Below are 19,684 nucleotides of genomic sequence, written 5' to 3'. Positions count from 1 at the left end.
CACACACACACACACACACACACACACACACACACACACACACACACACACAGCTCCACCGACTGGACCGTTAAGAACAGTTGTTAAGCGTCACTGAAGAGAAGCAGAGTCTCTGAAGAAGTTTCTCTTGACGTTTTTTTGTCAAAAAGCTTTTACTTTTTAACCATGGCGTGTGGAGGCAAGGATTCTGTTGAGAGGATAGGAGAGGCCCTGATCAAGAAGGTCATTGAGGAGGAGCTGGAAGACATACCCTTAGAGGACGTCCCGTCCCTCACCCCCGATGCTGTGGAAGTAAAGAATGAGCAGGAGAAAAGGCTTGTGAACAAGGTGTTCACAGTGGTCCGCAAAATTGGTGACAAAGTAAAGGATGACAAGGAGATCCAAGATGGAATAGATGGGCTTGCATGAGACTTCCAGCAGGGCGGAATTGAAGGGGCCAAGAAGATGTTTAATGAGACGTTTAATGAGATTTTTAAGGGTGACATCACCTTGGATAAGATTCTTGGTTTACTCTATGTTGTTGGCAAGGTGGTAGGCAGAATGGTGACGGCTCTGTGTCAGTCAGTGACGGCGATCCTGAGTTGGACTGTGGACTATTTCAAAAATAATCTCCTGGGCTGGATTCTTGAACAAGGAGGATAGATCTGCGGTTTGTTTCTGCCATGAGCTCTCACTGAGGAGGCCTTGGAATCATCTTCTTCACCGGCATGGCTCTCGGAATCTTCACCAGCTGTTGACTGACCAGTTGACTCTGACCAGTTGACTCTGACCAGTTGACTCTGACCCGTTGACTCTGACCCGTTGACTCTGACCCGTTGACTCTGACCAGATGACTCTGACCAGTTGACTCTGACCCGTTGACTCTGACCAGTTGACTCTGACCAGTTGACTCTGACCCGTTGACTCTGACCCGTTGACTCTGACCAGTTGACTCTGACCAGTTGACTCTGACCAGTTGACTCTGACCCGTTGACTCTGACCCGTTGACTCTGACCAGTTGACTCTGACCAGTTGACTCTGACCAGTTGACTCTGAGCTGCACCTTGTTGCCGTGAAGATGGTTCAAACAAGAACTCTTTTCTCTCTGCTCTTGCACTTGTCTTGCGAGACCCTGCTACACCTTGTTCTGTGCTGATGGTTTTCTGTGGGGAGAGGCATTGTTAAATGAAACCTGAAAATCATACAAAAACATGTTAATCCTACCGAGTAATTAACATTGATTCACTGATTTATCACTTTTTTCCATCAAATCAAACTGAATTAGCTTTATTACTGTTCACGTTTGTGGCCTATATAACTTTAATGATTAGTAACTGCTGTTATTTTCTATACTTTGCATGTGAGCTGCTTCAGACGTCTGTTAATCAACCGACATCATCTTAAAGAACAAGCTCTGTAATTCAGATCAATATGAAGCTTTACAACCAAATGAATGTTGTGCTTTTACTTTGATGGAGATCATCATCTTTGAAGTGTTTGTGTGAAATAAAAAATTCCAATCGTCGCTTTTTTGTTCAATTTTTATTCACATTGAATGTATCGAATGTCCAAATTGCACCAAACTCAGCACTGAACTATTTCAACTATCACAAGATGTGATGTCATCAGTGTCTTGATAGTTTGAGTTTGATAATAAAGTTGAACAGTGGCGCTCCTGCCACATTTCTCAGGGGGTGATTGTTGCGTTGATGGCTAAGTTTACCTGTAAATATGTTTCAGTCGGACAACTCACGCTCAAACGTTTATTGCAAGGCAAAGTAAGAATTTCATTGTACAGGACTGTATATATGACAAATAAAACACTTTGAACTTTGATTATTTGATATGATAAAATAGAAAAGATGAGCAGTAGCACAATGTCTCTAAAAGGATATAAATAGATAAGACTATTGAAATGATGCTTATTGTCCTGACTAAGGAGTGCTGGTTACTCTTCAGACCAGCCAGTCAGTCTGGGTCGACAGGTTTGACTGAGTTCAAGCTGTTGTGGAGTTTGACATCGTGTCAAGAACTCAGTCGTCCTCCACCTTGAAAACCAAAAACAAAAAATACACATGTTTGAGTCCATGGCAACAAATCACATTAACTTTGCTTTATTCCACAGAAAGAAATTAAAATACTGATGCCAGTCTCGTGTCTGTATGAAGCTGCAGGTCAGACGTGGATTATAAACACTGTAAACACGTAAAAGTTGTAAATTAAATTACCACAATTTAAGGCCTTAAAACATTAAAATACTATGTACAGTCTTAATTATGTTAACATTCATCTAAAGCTATTCCTGCCACACTTTAAAATTACGGTTTCCTTTTTTCAGGACAAATGTTTTGGCCTCATGTATAGTTTGTAATGTGTCCATGTGCTGTACTTTGTCTCAACCACACAGAAAATGTCATGTTCACTCTGTGTAATGAATCTATATAATATATGAGTTTCACTTTTTGAATTTAATTATCGAAATAAACAAACTTTACCATGATTTTCTAATTTATTGAGATGCACCTGTATGTGGTTATGACCCCTTTCAACGGTGATGACATCACGAGGGGGTCTAAACCCCAAACGTACTCTTATTTATATCATATCAATTAAATCTCTTTGTGATTGGCAACATGTTCTGTTCATTCTTCAAATGAAGTCTCTCCTGATTGAAGTCAAACTACAAACACCCCGGTGAGAATAACTCAGCTTCTTCACCTCATCTTCGATTATGGGGGAAGTGTAAGTAACTCTGAGGCTCTAAAGTTCCCTCATATCTGTCCTACTTCACATATTTCATTTATACTTGTCTCAAAAAGACTTGGATTGAATGTGTTGAAGCTGCACAACTATTTAAACAGCTCGCTCGACTGTCCAATGTTAAAAAAAAAAAATACCTAAAATGACCCTGTTTTTGTCTTGATGAGTTACGTCTGTCAGGGTTTTGTTGAGCAGGTGGATCCAAGACGCAGAGGTTTAAACTAAAAGTGTCATTTTAATGGATAAGTGTCTAACAGAGAGAACTCAAAAAGCCTAAACTGAAAAAACAAAGAGCACACGGGGGAAAACACTCGGAACTTACAGGAGACAGATATGATGCCGAGGACGACAAGCACAGGAGACGAGGCATTAACGACAACCAACCGACCAGGACAAGCACAGAGACTTATATACACAGGGGAGGGGGAGGGGCTATTGAACACAGGTGGAACACATGAGGACTGGTGCAGCCAATCACAAGGGCGGGAAACAGGACCAAGACAGGAAGTGAAGAAAGAAAACACACAGGGAGCAGAAACTACAAAATAAAACAGGAAACAGAACACGGGGAGTGGGAAAACATGGGACACAGGAACAAGTCGTATACAAACACAAACACGGGGACAGACATGAAACACAAGGAGGTGATAATCAAACTGAAAACACTCTTCATAAAGAGGCGACAATAAACAGTCCGAAGACAAAACCATGACAACGTCCATGCTGACACATGGCAACTGAGTATTATCCTCACAATGTCAATTTCAAATGAATGTCATTTCATGATGACCGGAGTTGTCTTTGAGTTTTAATTATTAGCTCTGCAGAGGGTTACAAGGAGTAGTTAAAAAGGACAAACAAGACAGAAAGCAGACAGGAAACATCTGCTTCCTGTCATCACTGGCTACAGAAAGAGGAGTCAACCCCAGCACCCAGTTGCACAGGAATGCACCAAGAGGAGGTAAAATCAACAAGTACGGGCATGAACTTTGAGGTTACTTCAGCTAAGTGCACAGAAAATAGGAAAAACAGTAGTAAGACATTGATCAGTGGAATTTTCCATCACACGAGTTTTTGCATTCAATCAGAAAAATGCAGCTTTTATTGCACAATATTAAACAGTGGAGGGTTAATCCAACTGGGAATCAAACTGGTTTCTATTTTAGTGAAACAGAAAGTTGATCTGGATCCCGAAACCCACCTTACCTGACCCATGACTCACTTACTAACATCCACACCTCTCTCAGACACACACACACACACACACACACACACACACACACACACACACACACACACACACACACACACACACACACACACACACACACACACACACACACAGCTCCACCGACTGGACCGTTAAGAACAGTTGTTAAGCGTCACTGAAGAGAAGCAGAGTCTCTGAAGAAGTTTCTCTTGACGTTTTTTTGTCAAAAAGCTTTTACTTTTTAACCATGGCGTGTGGAGGCAAGGATTCTGTTGAGAGGATAGGAGAGGCCCTGATCAAGAAGGTCATTGAGGAGGAGCTGGAAGACATACCCTTAGAGGACGTCCCGTCCCTCACCCCCGATGCTGTGGAAGTAAAGAATGAGCAGGAGAAAAGGCTTGTGAACAAGGTGTTCACAGTGGTCCGCAAAATTGGTGACAAAGTAAAGGATGACAAGGAGATCCAAGATGGAATAGATGGGCTTGCATGAGACTTCCAGCAGGGCGGAATTGAAGGGGCCAAGAAGATGTTTAATGAGACGTTTAATGAGATTTTTAAGGGTGACATCACCTTGGATAAGATTCTTGGTTTACTCTATGTTGTTGGCAAGGTGGTAGGCAGAATGGTGACGGCTCTGTGTCAGTCAGTGACGGCGATCCTGAGTTGGACTGTGGACTATTTCAAAAATAATCTCCTGGGCTGGATTCTTGAACAAGGAGGATAGATCTGCGGTTTGTTTCTGCCATGAGCTCTCACTGAGGAGGCCTTGGAATCATCTTCTTCACCGGCATGGCTCTCGGAATCTTCACCAGCTGTTGACTGACCAGTTGACTCTGACCAGTTGACTCTGACCACATGACTCTGACCCGTTGACTCTGACCAGTTGACTCTGACCCGTTGACTCTGACCCGTTGACTCTGACCAGTTGACTCTGACCAGTTGACTCTGACCAGTTGACTCTGACCAGCTGACTCTGACCTGTTGACTCTGACCTGTTGACTCTGACCTGCGTTGACTCTGACCTGTTGACTCTGACCCGTTGACTCTGACCAGTTGATTCTGACCCGCTGACTCTGACCAGTTGACTCTGACCAGTTGACTCTGACCCGTTGACTCTGACCAGTTGACTCTGACCAGTTGACTCTGACCCGTTGACTCTGACCCGTTGACTCTGACCAGTTGACTCTGAGCTGCACCTTGTTGCCGTGAAGATGGTTCAAACAAGAACTCTTTTCTCTCTGCTCTTGCACTTGTCTTGCGAGACCCTGCTACACCTTGTTCTGTGCTGATGGTTTTCTGTGGGGAGAGGCATTGTTAAATGAAACCTGAAAATCATACAAAAACATGTTAATCCTACCGAGTAATTAACATTGATTCACTGATTTATCACTTTTTTCCATCAAATCAAACTGAATTTGCTTTATTACTGTTCACGTTTGTGGCCTATATAACTTTAATGATTAGGAACTGCTGTTATTTTCTATACTTTGCATGTGAGCTGCTTCAGACGTCTGTTAATCAACCGACATCATCTTAAAGAACAAGCTCTGTAATTCAGATCAATATGAAGCTTCACAACCAAATGAATGTTCTGCTTTTACTTTGATGGAGATCATCATCTTTGAAGTGTTTGTGTGAAATAAAAAATTCCAATCGTTGCTTTTTTGTTCATTTTTTATTCACATTGAATGTATTGAATGTCCAAATTGCACCAAACTCAGCACTGAACTATTTCAACTATCACAAGATGTGATGTCATCAGTGTCTTGATAGTTTGAGTCTGATAATAAAGTTGAACAGCGGGGGGGGGGGGTAATTGTTGTGATGATGGCTAAGTTTACCTGTAAATATGTTTCAGTCGGACAACTCACGCTCAAAGCGTATTGCAAGGCAAAGTAAGAATTTCATTGTACAGGACTGTATATGACAAAAAAACACTTTGAACTTTGATTATTTGATATGATAAAAGATGAGCAGTAGCACAATGTCTCTAAAAGGATATAAATAGATAAGACTATTGAAATGATGCTTATTGTCCTGACTAACGAGTGCTGGTTACTCTTCAGACCAGCCAGTCAGTCTGGGTCAGGGGTCAGGGGTCAGGGGTCAGCAACCCGCGGCTCCTCAGCCCCTCTGCAGCGGCTCCTGTGCAGTGTTCTGCATGTCGCGCATATTTTCACGAACAGTGAACTTAACGAATCAGTTTTCATATGAACGTGAGTGAAGGTTCATTTTTAAATCATCGTATCAGGCCATCATGAAATACCAGGAGCGGGCGAATGTGTGTGTGTGTGTGTGTGTGTGTGTGTGTGTGTGTGTGTGTGTGTGTGTGTGTGTGTGTGTGTGTGTGCTCCCAGATAGCCCGCCCGCCCCCACCCACTCGCTCAGAGACACAGTGAGATCAGAGCTCGTTCACGTGAAGCAGCTTCTTATCAGTGGAAACAGTGGAAACACCCAGTCTCTCTGGTCACAGCTGCTCTGAGATCAGCGCCGCAGCTTTGGTCAGAGCAGAAGCTGCAGCTGGTTTGTACCGAGCTTCAGTTTCTGTGTCCGCCTCCAGTCGGACCCGCTCTCACTTATTGTTTTAATATTTCCTCCTATCACCCGACGGTTGATTGCTGTACGTGGCTGAGGGATAAAGAAGCAGAAGAGATGACAGCACTGAAACGGACTTTAGTCATAATTGAATACAAGCTGGCCTTTTTTTAATGTTTACTCTTTTTAAGATATTAGGCTGCAGCTATATGTTTTATTTATTTCAGAGGGCTACTTCTTATTTTATACATTTCCCACAAATATGGGGAGGACTCAAATAGGCCTGCATAGTTCTGTGTATAATTTATTTCAAAGTAGGCCTACACATGCCTGTGTATTTTCTTCTCTTCATAAGTTTGGTGTTTTCCTTTGTTGAAACAGGTAAAAATAGCAATAAAATGTCAAGTTCTCTTTATTGTCATTCTATAATTTCATAAATGCAACAAACACACATATATACATACATATACACATACACACATATATATATATATATATACACACATACATACACACATACATACACACATACACACACACATACACACACACATACACATACACAGACATACATAACGTTATAAGCTGTGTTATCAAATATGTTTTGCAGCTCCAGACAAATTTTATTTGGGGGAAGAGGGGACAAAAGGGCTCTGTGTATACAAATACACTGTAATGAATCTATATAACATACGAGTTTCACTTTTTGAATTTAATTACCGAAATAAACTAACTTCTCCATGATATTCTAATTTATTGAGATGCACCTGTATGTGGTTATGACCCCTTTCAACGGTGATGACATCACGAGGGGGTCTAAACCCCAAACATGCTCTTATTTATATCACATCAATTAAATCTCTCTGTGATTGGCAACATGTTCTGTTCATTCTTCAAATCAAGTCTCTCCTGATTGAAGTCAAACTACAAACACCCCGGTGAGAATAACTCAGCTTCTTCACCTCATCTTCGATTATGGGGAAGTGTAAGTAACTCTGAGGCTCTAAAGTTCCCTCATATCTGTCCTACTTCACATATTTCATTTATACTCAAAAAGACTTGAATTGAATGTGTTGAAGCTGCACAACTATTTAAACAGCTCGCTCGACTGTCCAATGTTAAAAAAATATATAACTAAAATGACCCTGTTTTTGTCTTGATGAGTTACGTCTGTCAGGGTTTTGTTGAGCAGGTGGATCCAAGACGCAGAGGTTTAAACTAAAAGTGTCCTTTTAATGGATAAGTGTCTAACAGAGAGAACTCAAAAAGCCTAAACTGAAAAAACAAAGAGCACACGGGGGAAAACACTCGGAACTTACAGGAGACAGATATGATGCCGAGGACGACAAGCACAGGAGACGAGGCATTAACGACAACCAACCGACCAGGACAAGCACAGAGACTTATATACACAGGGGAGGGGGCGGGGCTATTGAACACAGGTGGAACACATGAGGACTGGTGCAGCCAATCACAAGGGCGGGAAACAGGACCAAGACAGGAAGTGAAGAAAGAAAACACACACGGGAGCAGAAACTACAAAATAAAACAGGAAACAGAACACGGGAGTGGGAAAACATGGGACACAGGAACAAGTCGTATACAAACACAAACACGGGGAAGACATGAAACACAAGGAGGTGATAATCAAACTGAAAACACTCTTCATAAAGAGGCGACAATAAACAGTCCGAAGACAAAACCATGACAACGTCCATGCTGACACATGGCAACTGAGTATTATCCTCACAATGTCAATTTCAAATGAATGTCATTTCATGATGACCGGAGTTGTCTTTGAGTTTTAATTATTAGCTCTGCAGAGGGTTACAAGGAGTAGTTAAAAGGACAAACAAGACAGAAAGCAGACAGGAAAACATCTGCTTCCTGTCATCACTAGCTACAGAAAGAGGAGTCAACCCCAGCACCCAGTTGCACAGGAATGCACCAACAGGAGGTAAAATCAACAAGTACGGGCATGAACTTTGAGGTTACTTCAGCTAAGTGCACAGAAAATAGGAAAAACAGTAGTAAGACATTGATCAGTGGAATTTTCCATCACACGAGTTTTTGCATTCAATCAGAAAATGCAGCTTTTATTGCACAATATTAAACAGTGGAGGTTAATCCAACTGGGAATCAAACTGGTTTCTATTTTAGTGAAACAGAAAGTTGATCTGGATCCCAGAAACCCACCTTACCTGACCCATGACTCACTTACTAACATCCACACCTCTCTCAGACACACACACACACACACACACACACACACACACACACACACACACACACACACACACACACACACACACACACACACACACACACACACACACACACACACACACACACACACACACACACACACACAGCTCCACCGACTGGACCGTTAAGAACAGTTGTTAAGCGTCACTGAAGAGAAGCAGAGTCTCTGAAGAAGTTTCTCTTGAAGTTTTTGTCAAAAGCTTTTACTTTTAACCATGGCTGGTGGAGGCAAGGATTCTGTTGAGAGGATAGGAGAGGCCCTGATCAAGAAGGTCGTTGAGGAGTCGCTGATTGACATACCCTTAGAGGACGTCGGTTCCTCACCCCGATGCTGTGGATGTAAAGACTGAGCAGGAGAAAGGGCTTGTGAAGGAGCTGTTGGCAGTGGTCCCCAAAGTTGGTGAGAAAGTAAAGGATGACAAGGAGATCCAAGATGAAATAGATGAGCTTGCACGAAACTTCAACATGGGCGGAATTGCAAAGGCCTACAAGGCGTTTAATGAGATGTTTCAGGATGGGATCACCTGGGAGAAGATTATTATTTTATTCTATGTTGTTGGCAAGTTGGTCGGCAGAATAGTGATGGATCTGCGTCATAAAGCGTTTTATCCGTCTATGTCACGGATGTATCTGCATCATTCAGTGACGGCGATCCTGAGTTGGACTGTGGACTTTTTCAAAAAGTATCTCCTGGTCTGGATTATTGAACAAGGAGGATGGATCCGCTGTTTGGCTCTGCCATGAGCTCTCACAGAGGAGGCCTTGGAATCATCTTCTTCACCGGCATGGCTCTCGGAATCTTCACCAGCTGTTGCCTGACCAGTTGACTCTGACCAGTTGACTCTGACCAGTTGACTCTGACCCGTTGACTCTGACCAGTTGACTCTGACCAGTTGACTCTGACCCGTTGACTCTGACCAGTTGACTCTGACCCGTTGACTCTGACCCGTTGACTCTGACCCGTTGACTCTGACCAGTTGACTCTGACCAGTTGACTCTGACCAGTTGACTCTGACCAGTTGACTCTGACCAGTTGACTCTGAGCTGCACCTTGTTGCCGTGAAGATGGTTCAAACAAGAACTCTTTTCTCTCTGCTCTTGCACTTGTCTTGCGAGACCCTGCTACACCTTGTTCTGTGCTGATGGTTTTCTGTGGGGAGAGGCATTGTTAAATGAAACCTGAAAATCATACAAAAACATGTTAATCCTACCGAGTAATTAACATTGATTCACTGATTTATCACTTTTTTCCATCAAATCAAACTGAATTAGCTTTATTACTGTTCACGTTTGTGGCCTATATAACTTTAATGATTAGTAACTGCTGTTATTTTCTATACTTTGCATGTGAGCTGCTTCAGGCGTCTGTTAATCAGCCGAATCATCTTAAAGAACAAGCTCTGTAATTCAGATCAATATGAAGCTTTACAACCAAATGAATGTTGTGCTTTTACTTTGATGGAGATCATCATCTTTGAAGTGTTTGTGTGAAATAAAAAATTCCAATCGTGGCTTTTTTGTTCAATTTTTATTCACATTGAATGTATCGAATGTCCAAATTGCACCAAACTCAGCACTGAACTATTTCAACTATCACAAGATGTGATGTCATCAGTGTCTTGATAGTTTGAGTTTGATAATAAAGTTGAACAGTGGCGCTCCTGCCACATTTCTCACGGGGGATTGTTGTGATGATGGCTAAGTTTACCTGTTAATATGTTTCAGTCAGACAACTCACGCTCAAATGTTTATTGCAGCTGTAGAACAGGTTTAGTGTGTTTGGCGTCTAGGCTCCAACTTAATCACCCCCCATATGACTACACAGGAATGATGGGAGTGATGAGCAGTCCTTGTACCCCCCCTTGGAGCCTACAGGTGGAGGCTGGGGGGCACAACATGGTAGCAATACTGCACAGCAGTGCGAGCAAAGGGTTGATGGGAAATTTCTCTCAGGTTAAATAGACCACCTGATAAACTGGGTGTGTGTTATAGATGGTTGTGGAGGGTGAGGTCACATGATGTACGTCACATGATTGGAGCAGCGCAGCTCAGGTTGGCTGCCTGAACCAGCTTGCAGGCGTCACTCCATTGTTAAGGACTCCACCCCCCACCAACACGGACTGTGTTCGGGCAGCTTTTATCCAACTGCCATCAGACTGTTGAACACTCCCTGACACCACCCTGGACTGTACCTAAACACAACTATCCTTCACATATTTATACTGTTTTCACGTTGATATGTTTATTTTATTTTTTACTTTTTATAACTCTAATAGCAGGGTTTTTGGAGCACAAGGCAAAGTAAGAATTTCATTGTACAGGACTGTATATATGACAAATAAAACACTTTGAACTTTGATTATTTGATATGATAAAATAGAAAAGATGAGCAGTAGCACAATGTCTCTAAAAGGATATAAATAGATAAGACTATTGAAATGATGCTTATTGTCCTGACTAACGAGTGCTGGTTACTCTTCAGACCAGCCAGTCAGTCTGGGTCGACAGGTTTGACTGAGTTCAAGCTGTTGTGGAGTTTGACATCGTGTCAAGAACTCAGTCGTCCTCCACCTTGAAAACCGAAAACAAAAAATACACAACATGTTTGAGTCCATGGCAACAAATCACATTAACTTTGCTTTATTCCACAGAAAGAAATTAAAATACTGATGCCAGTCTCGTGTCTGAATGAAGCTACAGGTCAGACGTGGATTATAAACACTGTAAACACGTAAAGTTGTAAATTAAATTACCACAATTTAAGGCCTTAAAACATTAAAACACTTTGTACAGTCTTAATTATGTTAACATTCATCTAAAGCTATTCCTGCCACACTTTAAAATTAGGGTTTCCTTTTTTAGGACAAATGTTTTGGCCTCATGTATAGTTTGTAATGTGTCCATGTGCTGTACTTTGTCTCAACCACACAGAAAATGTCCTGTTCACTCTGTGTAATGAATCTATATAATATATGAGTTTCACTTTTTGAATTTAATTATCGAAATAAACGAACTTCTCCATGATATTCTAATTTATTGAGATGCACTGTATGTGGTTATGACCCCTTTCAACGGTGATGACATCACGAGGGGTCTAAGCCCCAAACATGCTCTTATTTATATCACATCAATTAAATCTCTGTGATTGGCAACATGTTCTGTTCATTCTTCAAATCAAGTCTCTCCTGATTGAAGTCAAACTACAAACACCCGGTGAGAATAACTCAGCTTCTTCACCTCATCTTCGATTATGGGGAAGTGTAAGTAACTCTGAGGCTCCAAATTCCCTCATATCTGTCCTACTTCACATATTTCATTTATACTTGTCTCAAAAAGACTTGGATTGAATGTGTTGAAGCTGCACAACTATTTAAACAGCTACTCGACTGTCCAATGTTAAACAAAATATATAACTAAAATTCCACTCATGAATATTTTGTACATAAAATCTGTAATGGAAATTCTGTATTTGTGTAATGATTATTGGATGAACAGACGTGTATGTAGAAGATTGACAAGATTGTTTATTTTAGAGGGTAAACTTAGGGTTTATGATTATTGCTCAGGGACTTTAACTTTATGGCCTCTCGGCAAAACAGTTTGGATTTCACATCAGGAGTCACTCCAGGGTCTTGTCCGAAGAAATGAAGCCAGGATGCATCCCACCTAATAAAACATCAAAGAAGGTAATGGATACCTTCTTTTCCCTTGTGGGAGGGGCTATGAGTTATAAGTATACCGGTTATTTTAGTTAAACAGAAAGTTGATCTGTATCACAGAAACCAGCCTTATCTAACCCATGACTCATCTATTAACATCGATATCTCTCTCAGACACACGCACACACACAGCTCCGCGACTGGATCGTTAAGAACAGTTGTTAAGAGTCACTGAAGAGAAGCAGAGTCTCTGAAGAAGTTTCTCTTGAATTTTTTGTCAAAAGCTTTTACTTTTTAACCATGGGGTGTGGAGGCAAGGATTCTGTTGAGAAGATAACAGAGGCCCTGATCAAGAAGGTCATTCAGGAGGAGCTGAAAGACATACCCCTAGAGGACGACCCGTTCCTCACCCCGATGCTGAGGAAGTAAAGAATGAGCAGAAGGAAGAGCTTGAGAGGGAGGTGAGCGCGCAGTGGTCCACAAAGTTGTTGACAAAGTAAAGGATGACGAGGAGATCCAAGATGGTATAAAGAGGATTGCATCAATCCTCAATCGGCGGAATTGAAGAGGCCAACAAGGCGTTTAAGGCTGTGTTTAATCAGCTGTTTAAAGAACGATGTTTCAGGATGGCATCACCTGGTTGGGGATTGTTTGTTTAATCTATGTTGTTTGCAGGTTGGTAGGCAGAATGGTAGACAGAATGGTGACGGCTCTCGTCAGTCATGGATGGATCTGTGTCAATCAGTGAAGGCGATCCTGAATTTGATTGTGGACTTTTCAAAAGTATCTCCTGTGCTGGATTCTTGAACAAGGAGGATGGATCCGCTGTTTGGCTCTGCCATGAGCTCTCACAGAGGAGGCCTTGGAATCATCTTCTTCACCGGCATGACTCTCGGAATCTTCACCAGCTGTTGCCTGACCAGTTGACTCTGACCAGTTGACTCTGACCAGTTGACTCTGACCCGTTGACTCTGACCAGTTGACTCTGACCAGTTGACTCTGACCCGTTGACTCTGACCCGTTGACTCTGACCAGTTGACTCTGACCCGTTGACTCTGACCCGGTTACTCTGACCCGTTGACTCTGACCAGTTGACTCTGACCAGTTGACTCTGACCAGTTGACTCTGACCCGTTGACTCTGACCCGTTGACTCTGACCAGTTGACTCTGAGCTGCACCTTGTTGCCGTGAAGATGGTTCAAACAAGAACTCTTTTCTCTCTGCTCTTGCACTTGTCTTGCGACCCTGCTACACCTTGTTCTGTGCTGATGGTTTTCTGTGGGGAGAGGCATTGTTAAATGAAACCTGAAAATCATACAAACACATGTTAATCCTACCGAGTAATTAACATTGATTCACTTATTTATCACTTTTTCCATCAAATCAAACTGAATTTGCTTTATTACTGTTCACGTTTGTGGCCTATATAACTTTAATGATTAGGAACTGCTGTTATTTTCTATACTTTGCATGTGAGCTGCTTCAGACGTCTGTTAATCAACCGACATCATCTTAAAGAACAAGCTCTGTAATTCAGATCAATATGAAGCTTTACAACCAAATGAATGTTGTGCTTTTACTTTGATGGAGATCATCATCTTTGAAGTGTTTGTGTGAAATAAAAATTCCAATCATCGCTTTTTGTTACATTTTATTCATTCACTATTTCAACTATCACAAGATGTGATGTCATCAGTGTCTTGATAGTTTGAGTTTGATAATAAAGTTGAACAGTGGCGCTCCTGCCACATTTCTCGGGGGTAAATTTGTTTTGCGTTGATGGCTAAGTTTACCTGTAAATATGTTTCAGTCAGACAACTCACGCTCAAGCTTTATTGCAAGGCAAAGTAAAATTTCATTGTACAGGACTGTATATATGACAAATAAAACACTTTGAACTTTGATTATTTGATATGATAAAGATGAGCAGTAGCACAATGTCTCTAAAAGGATATAAATAGATAAGACTATTGAAATGATGCTTATTGTCCTGACTAACGAGTGCTGGTTACTCTTCAGACCAGCCAGTCAGTCTGGGTCAGGGGTCAGGGTCAGGGTCAGCAACCCGCGGCTCCTCAGCCCCTCTGCAGCGGCTCCTGTGCAGTGTTCTGCATGTCGCGCATATTTTTCACGAACAGTGAACTTAACGAATCAGTTTTCATATGATGAACGTGAACGTGAGTGAACGTTCATTTTTTAAATCATCGTATCAGGCCATCATGAAATACCAGGAGCGGGCGAATGTGTGTGTGTGTGTGTGTGTGTGTGTGTGCTCCCAGATAGCCCGCCCCCACCCACTCGCTCAGAGACACAGTGAGATCAGAGCTCGTTCACGTGAAGCAGCTTCTTATCAGTGGAAACAGTGGAAACACCCAGTCTCTCTGGTCACAGCTGCTCTGAGATCAGCGCCGCAGCTTCTTGGTCAGAGCAGAAGCTGCAGCTGGTTTGTACCGAGCTTCAGTTTCTGTGTCCGCCTCCAGTCGGACCTGCTCTCACTTATTGTTTTAATATTTCCTCCTATCACCCGACGGTTGATTGCTGTACGTGGCTGAGGGATAAAGAAGCAGAAGAGATGACAGCACTGAAACGGACTTTAGTCATAACTGAATACAAGCTGGCCTTTTTTTAATGTTTACTCTTTTTAAGATATTAGGCTGCAGCTATATGTTTTATTTATTTCAGAGGGCTACTTCTTATTTTATACATTTCCCACAAATATGGGGAGGACTCAAATAGGCCTGCATAGTTCTGTGTATAATTTATTTCAAAGTAGGCCTACACATGCCTGTGTATTTTCTTCTCTTCATAAGTTTGGTGTTTTCCTTTGTTGAAACAGGTAAAAATAGCAATAAAATGTCAAGTTCTCTTTATTGTCATTCTATAATTTCATAAATGCAACAAACACACACATATATACATACATATACACATACATACACATATACACACACACACATATATATATATATATATATACACATATATACACACATACATACACACATACACACACATACACAGACATACATAACGTTATAAGCTGTGTTATCAAATATGTTTTGCAGCTCCAGACAAATTTTATTTGGGGGAAGAGGGGACAAAAGGGCTCTGTGTATACAAATACACTGTAATGAATCTATATAACATACGAGTTTCACTTTTTGAATTTAATTACCGAAATAAACTAACTTCTCCATGATATTCTAATTTATTGAGATGCACCTGTATGTGGTTATGACCCCTTTCAACGGTGATGACATCACGAGGGGGTCTAAACCCCAAACATGCTCTTATTTATATCACATCAATTAAATCTCTCTGTGATTGGCAACATGTTCTGTTCATTCTTCAAATCAAGTCTCTCCTGATTGAAGTCAAACTACAAACACCCCGGTGAGAATAACTCAGCTTCTTCACCTCATCTTCGATTATGGGGGAAGTGTAAGTAACTCTGAGGCTCTAAAGTTCCCTCATATCTGTCCTACTTCACATATTTCATTTATACTTGTCTCAAAAAGACTTGGATTGAATGTGTTGAAGCTGCACAACTATTTAAACAGCTCGCTCGACTGTCCAATGTTCAAAAAATATATAACTAAAATGACCCTGTTTTTGTCTTGATGATGAGTCTGTCAGGGTTTTGTTGAGCAGGTGGATCCAAGACGCAGAGGTTTAAACTAAAAGTGTCCTTTTAATGGATAAGTGTCAAACAGAGAGAACTCAAAAAGCCTAAACTGAAAAAACAAAGAGCACACGGGGGAAAACACTCGGAACTTACAGGAGACGGATATGATGCCGAGGACGACAAGCACAGGAGACGAGGCATTAACGACAACCAACCGACCAGGACAAGCACAGAGACTTATATACACAGGGGAGGGGGCGGGGCTATTGAACACAGTTGGAACCAAGGGGCAACATCCCAGGCTGAGCGATGAGGCCAATACGGAAGTGCAAAAAGCTGCAGTTCACTGGGTGGCCACTTGAGGCTGGCTCCAAGAAGGAGTCAATTCCCATTGACTCCCATGTTAAAAAGCCCGACTTTAGAGCAGAATTAAACCTGTTTACAGCATGGTTCAAAAAACGGTTTTAGTCTCAATCACTAAGTTCTTCCTTCATGACAACTCTGAGGGGGGTGAATTCATTTCTAACTCACTCGTTTAAATTATATAGAGGTTTGATATTATGAATAATTATCACTTGATGGACAGGTGACGTCACCGTTAGCTCCAGCTCCAGCTCCTAGCCTGTTGCCTGCTCGGCTTCACCTGAGCTAACAGGCTAACAGGCTAACAGGCTAACAAGCTAACAGGCTAACAGGCTAACCCCCGTCCCCGAACAGGACCTGAGTCTGTGGAGAGGTTTCACTCACATATCGGATGAATAATACGGTTTGATGTTCGGCTTGTTCTCCTGACGGAGAACTTAAAGACGTCTGCGCTCCCGTTTCTGTGGTAAGTAAAGTATAGTATGTTATTTATGTGTTAGTAGTGATGAGCAGGTATCGGTGTCTCTGTACCTGGCTTGTTAGCTTAGCTCCGCTAGCCTGCAGGCAAGATACCAGCAGTAATGGCGATGCTAACGGGACCGTACGGGAGTTATTGAACCGACCTGAACCGACATGAACCGGTCCACACAGCAGAGAGAAGCGTTATGAATCTTTTAAACTGAGACAGGCGACTGTGTGTGTTTGGAGAATAAGCTCCACCACGTAAGATATCTAATGTTATGTAAAGTTGTTTCACTCGCCAACCCATTTGATTTGACTGCGTTACACAGATTATTATTCTGCAGAACCAGATTTACTGTGATCAACTGAAACGTGAGTATTTAAAGTCACATCTGCATTTTAAGAGCAGCTGTTTAAAGTAGCGTTACGTCTCCTAAAGCAATTTATTCAGAGTATTGGTGTTGATGTGTTGTAACGTGTTAGTGAAAACTAAACCTGTCGGCTACATTTAGTTTTTACATCGTTAATCTTAGGCAGACTTTACTGAATTATTGTGATAAATAAGTGGACATGCAGAATAATGTATTTTTTTGTCACATAAATAAATTATAGGAAGTGTAACTTTACTAGAATAGACAGTCACATAGAGAACCTGAGGCTGATGTCCACCACCTATTTCCTAAGCTGAAATGATTATGATCTGATGAACTTTGAAGTAATACACTTTTATTTTTACCATGTAAAAGTCTGTTAAGGAGTTAACCTGGCACATGTATGACTTTACGTATCTGTGTATTTAGTTGAATGTTCCTCTAGGTGACTCAGACAGCCTGCACCTGTCCAACATGAGACACAACTGGAATCCAACCAGACTGAACACTGAGTCATCACTTCAACACTGACTCCAGGTACTGACCTGTTTTCATAACTTACAAACAATCAAAGCAAAGTATTGCACATAATACATAATGTATTAAATTATATATGCAATACTATTAATGTGGAAGAACTCCATACTGTACATTCATTGTCTTGGTAGTGCACTGTTTAATCCAAAACCATATTCAAATACATAGTTGAATATCCACAGAAAATAAGGATACAAACTTTGTTCATAAGTAACACTTCCTCTACAATAATGCCATACTTTTATGTTTCCTGTCATTTTATTAGGGACGGACGAGCCTGAAGGACACAGCTGTGCTGACCGTGTTCTGTCTCTTATGGCAAAGAAGAAAAATAAAACACTGGGTTTGTATCTAAAGTGTATCAAATCAGAAAGTAAAAGATAAACATTGTTCTGATAAGTGTTCATTTTTTTAACCAACCATAATGAATATAGAAATTAATTCTATTATCCATGACACTTAGCAATGACTGCCAACTCTAAACAGCTGCAGGCCATCTTTAGTTAAGGGAGGAAAACATGAAGTGTTGTGCAGATGAAGCTGGTGCAGGTCGTCCTCATGTTGACCAGCCTGAAGCTGCCGATCTCCACCATGTTGCTGCTGCCACAGTGGATGCTGAGGACATCAGGTGCTGCTGTGCTTCATCTAATGAAAAGAAGAAACTCACTATAAAAGGATGTTTTATGTTGTGTATGTTCCAGCAAAGACTGGTTCTTACAGTTTATTCTGTGTTCAGCAGGTGGAAGCACCACAGATTTCAGACAGAACCGATGTACTGGGCTCTGGGTTTGTACCCTCATGGTTAAATGCACATATTGTAAGTCGCTTTGGATAAAAGCATCAGCTAAATGGAATGTAATGTACTGAAAGAAATAAAACATTGTACAAATAGATAAAATGTCTTTCTACCTCATCTGTAATATTCAAGGTGATAATCTCCCACAGAGCTGTTGATAACAGTCCACATCAAGTCTCTCCACTTCTCTCAGTGTGAAAACATAATTATATAATAAATATGAGAACTGTTTACAACAGTGGTGTGTGGAGATTATAATCTTATCTAAACTGTCTAATTCACTGTAAATTCCATAACAGGCTAAATAAACAAGGTGGCTATAGTAATGGTGGTTATACCAGCCTGTATCAGAACATTTGTGAAACATATTGTTACTATCACATGCAACTTACACATGTAGCATATTGATATTAACTTATTAACTTATTAAAATTTAAATCAAGTCACAACCCAACACACGACTCTGTAGTAGTGTAGTTAATTTGCTTCAATCTGTTCATTACACGTGTTAAATAAACGGTAACTTTTATAACAATTACATATTAAAAAACACTTGAGGCATGTAAGCATATGATGATAATAGATAAAGCAATAGGTTTTGTTGTTGTGTAGTTTCAAGGTTACTTACCTCTAGTGAGTTCGTTGTAAACATCGCGACCATCCTGAAGCAGCAACACCGCAGCGCTAGCCGGTTAGCATGTAGCCTAGCTCCTTAGCCTGAGCTAACCAGGTAACGTTGAGCTCTGCGGGGGCGTGGCTCAGCTGTCAGTCTTCACTCGCGCTCCTCCTCTTTGCCCATTTATTGGTTAGCCAGGAACTAGGAGGAGTCAGCACCGGCAAGATGGCGCCGGGTGAACGCCTACTACTAGCCTCATTTTCACTCTTCAGAAACCAACGGGTGACGTCACGGACCCTACGCCCATTATATATACAGTCTATGGTTGGAACACATGAGGACTGGTGCAGCCAATCACAAGGGCGGGAAACAGGACCAAGACAGGAAGTGAAGAAAGAAAACACACAGGAAGCAGAAACTACAAAAATAAAACAGGAAACAGAACACGGGGAGTGGGAAAACATGGGACACAGGAACAAGTTTTTTATACAATGTGATGAACAGGA

At 41.4% G+C, this 19,684-nt stretch overlaps 3 pseudogenes; all 3 read left to right on the top strand.

Moving 5' to 3' along the window:
• On the top strand, positions 1 to 862 carry LOC124854883 (annotated as a pseudogene).
• Positions 863 to 4,042: 3,180 nt separating this feature from the next.
• Positions 4,043 to 4,890, top strand: LOC118122502 (annotated as a pseudogene).
• Positions 4,891 to 8,964: 4,074 nt separating this feature from the next.
• LOC124854895 lies at positions 8,965 to 10,024 on the top strand (annotated as a pseudogene).
• The last annotated feature ends 9,660 nt before the right edge of the window (positions 10,025 to 19,684 follow it).

The sequence above is a fragment of the Hippoglossus stenolepis genome, chromosome 15, assembly GCF_022539355.2.
Source record: "Hippoglossus stenolepis isolate QCI-W04-F060 chromosome 15, HSTE1.2, whole genome shotgun sequence".
NCBI lineage: Eukaryota > Metazoa > Chordata > Actinopteri > Pleuronectiformes > Pleuronectidae > Hippoglossus > Hippoglossus stenolepis.
Note: the sequence above shows the minus strand (reverse complement) of the source record. Positions and strands in the feature narration are given on the sequence as shown.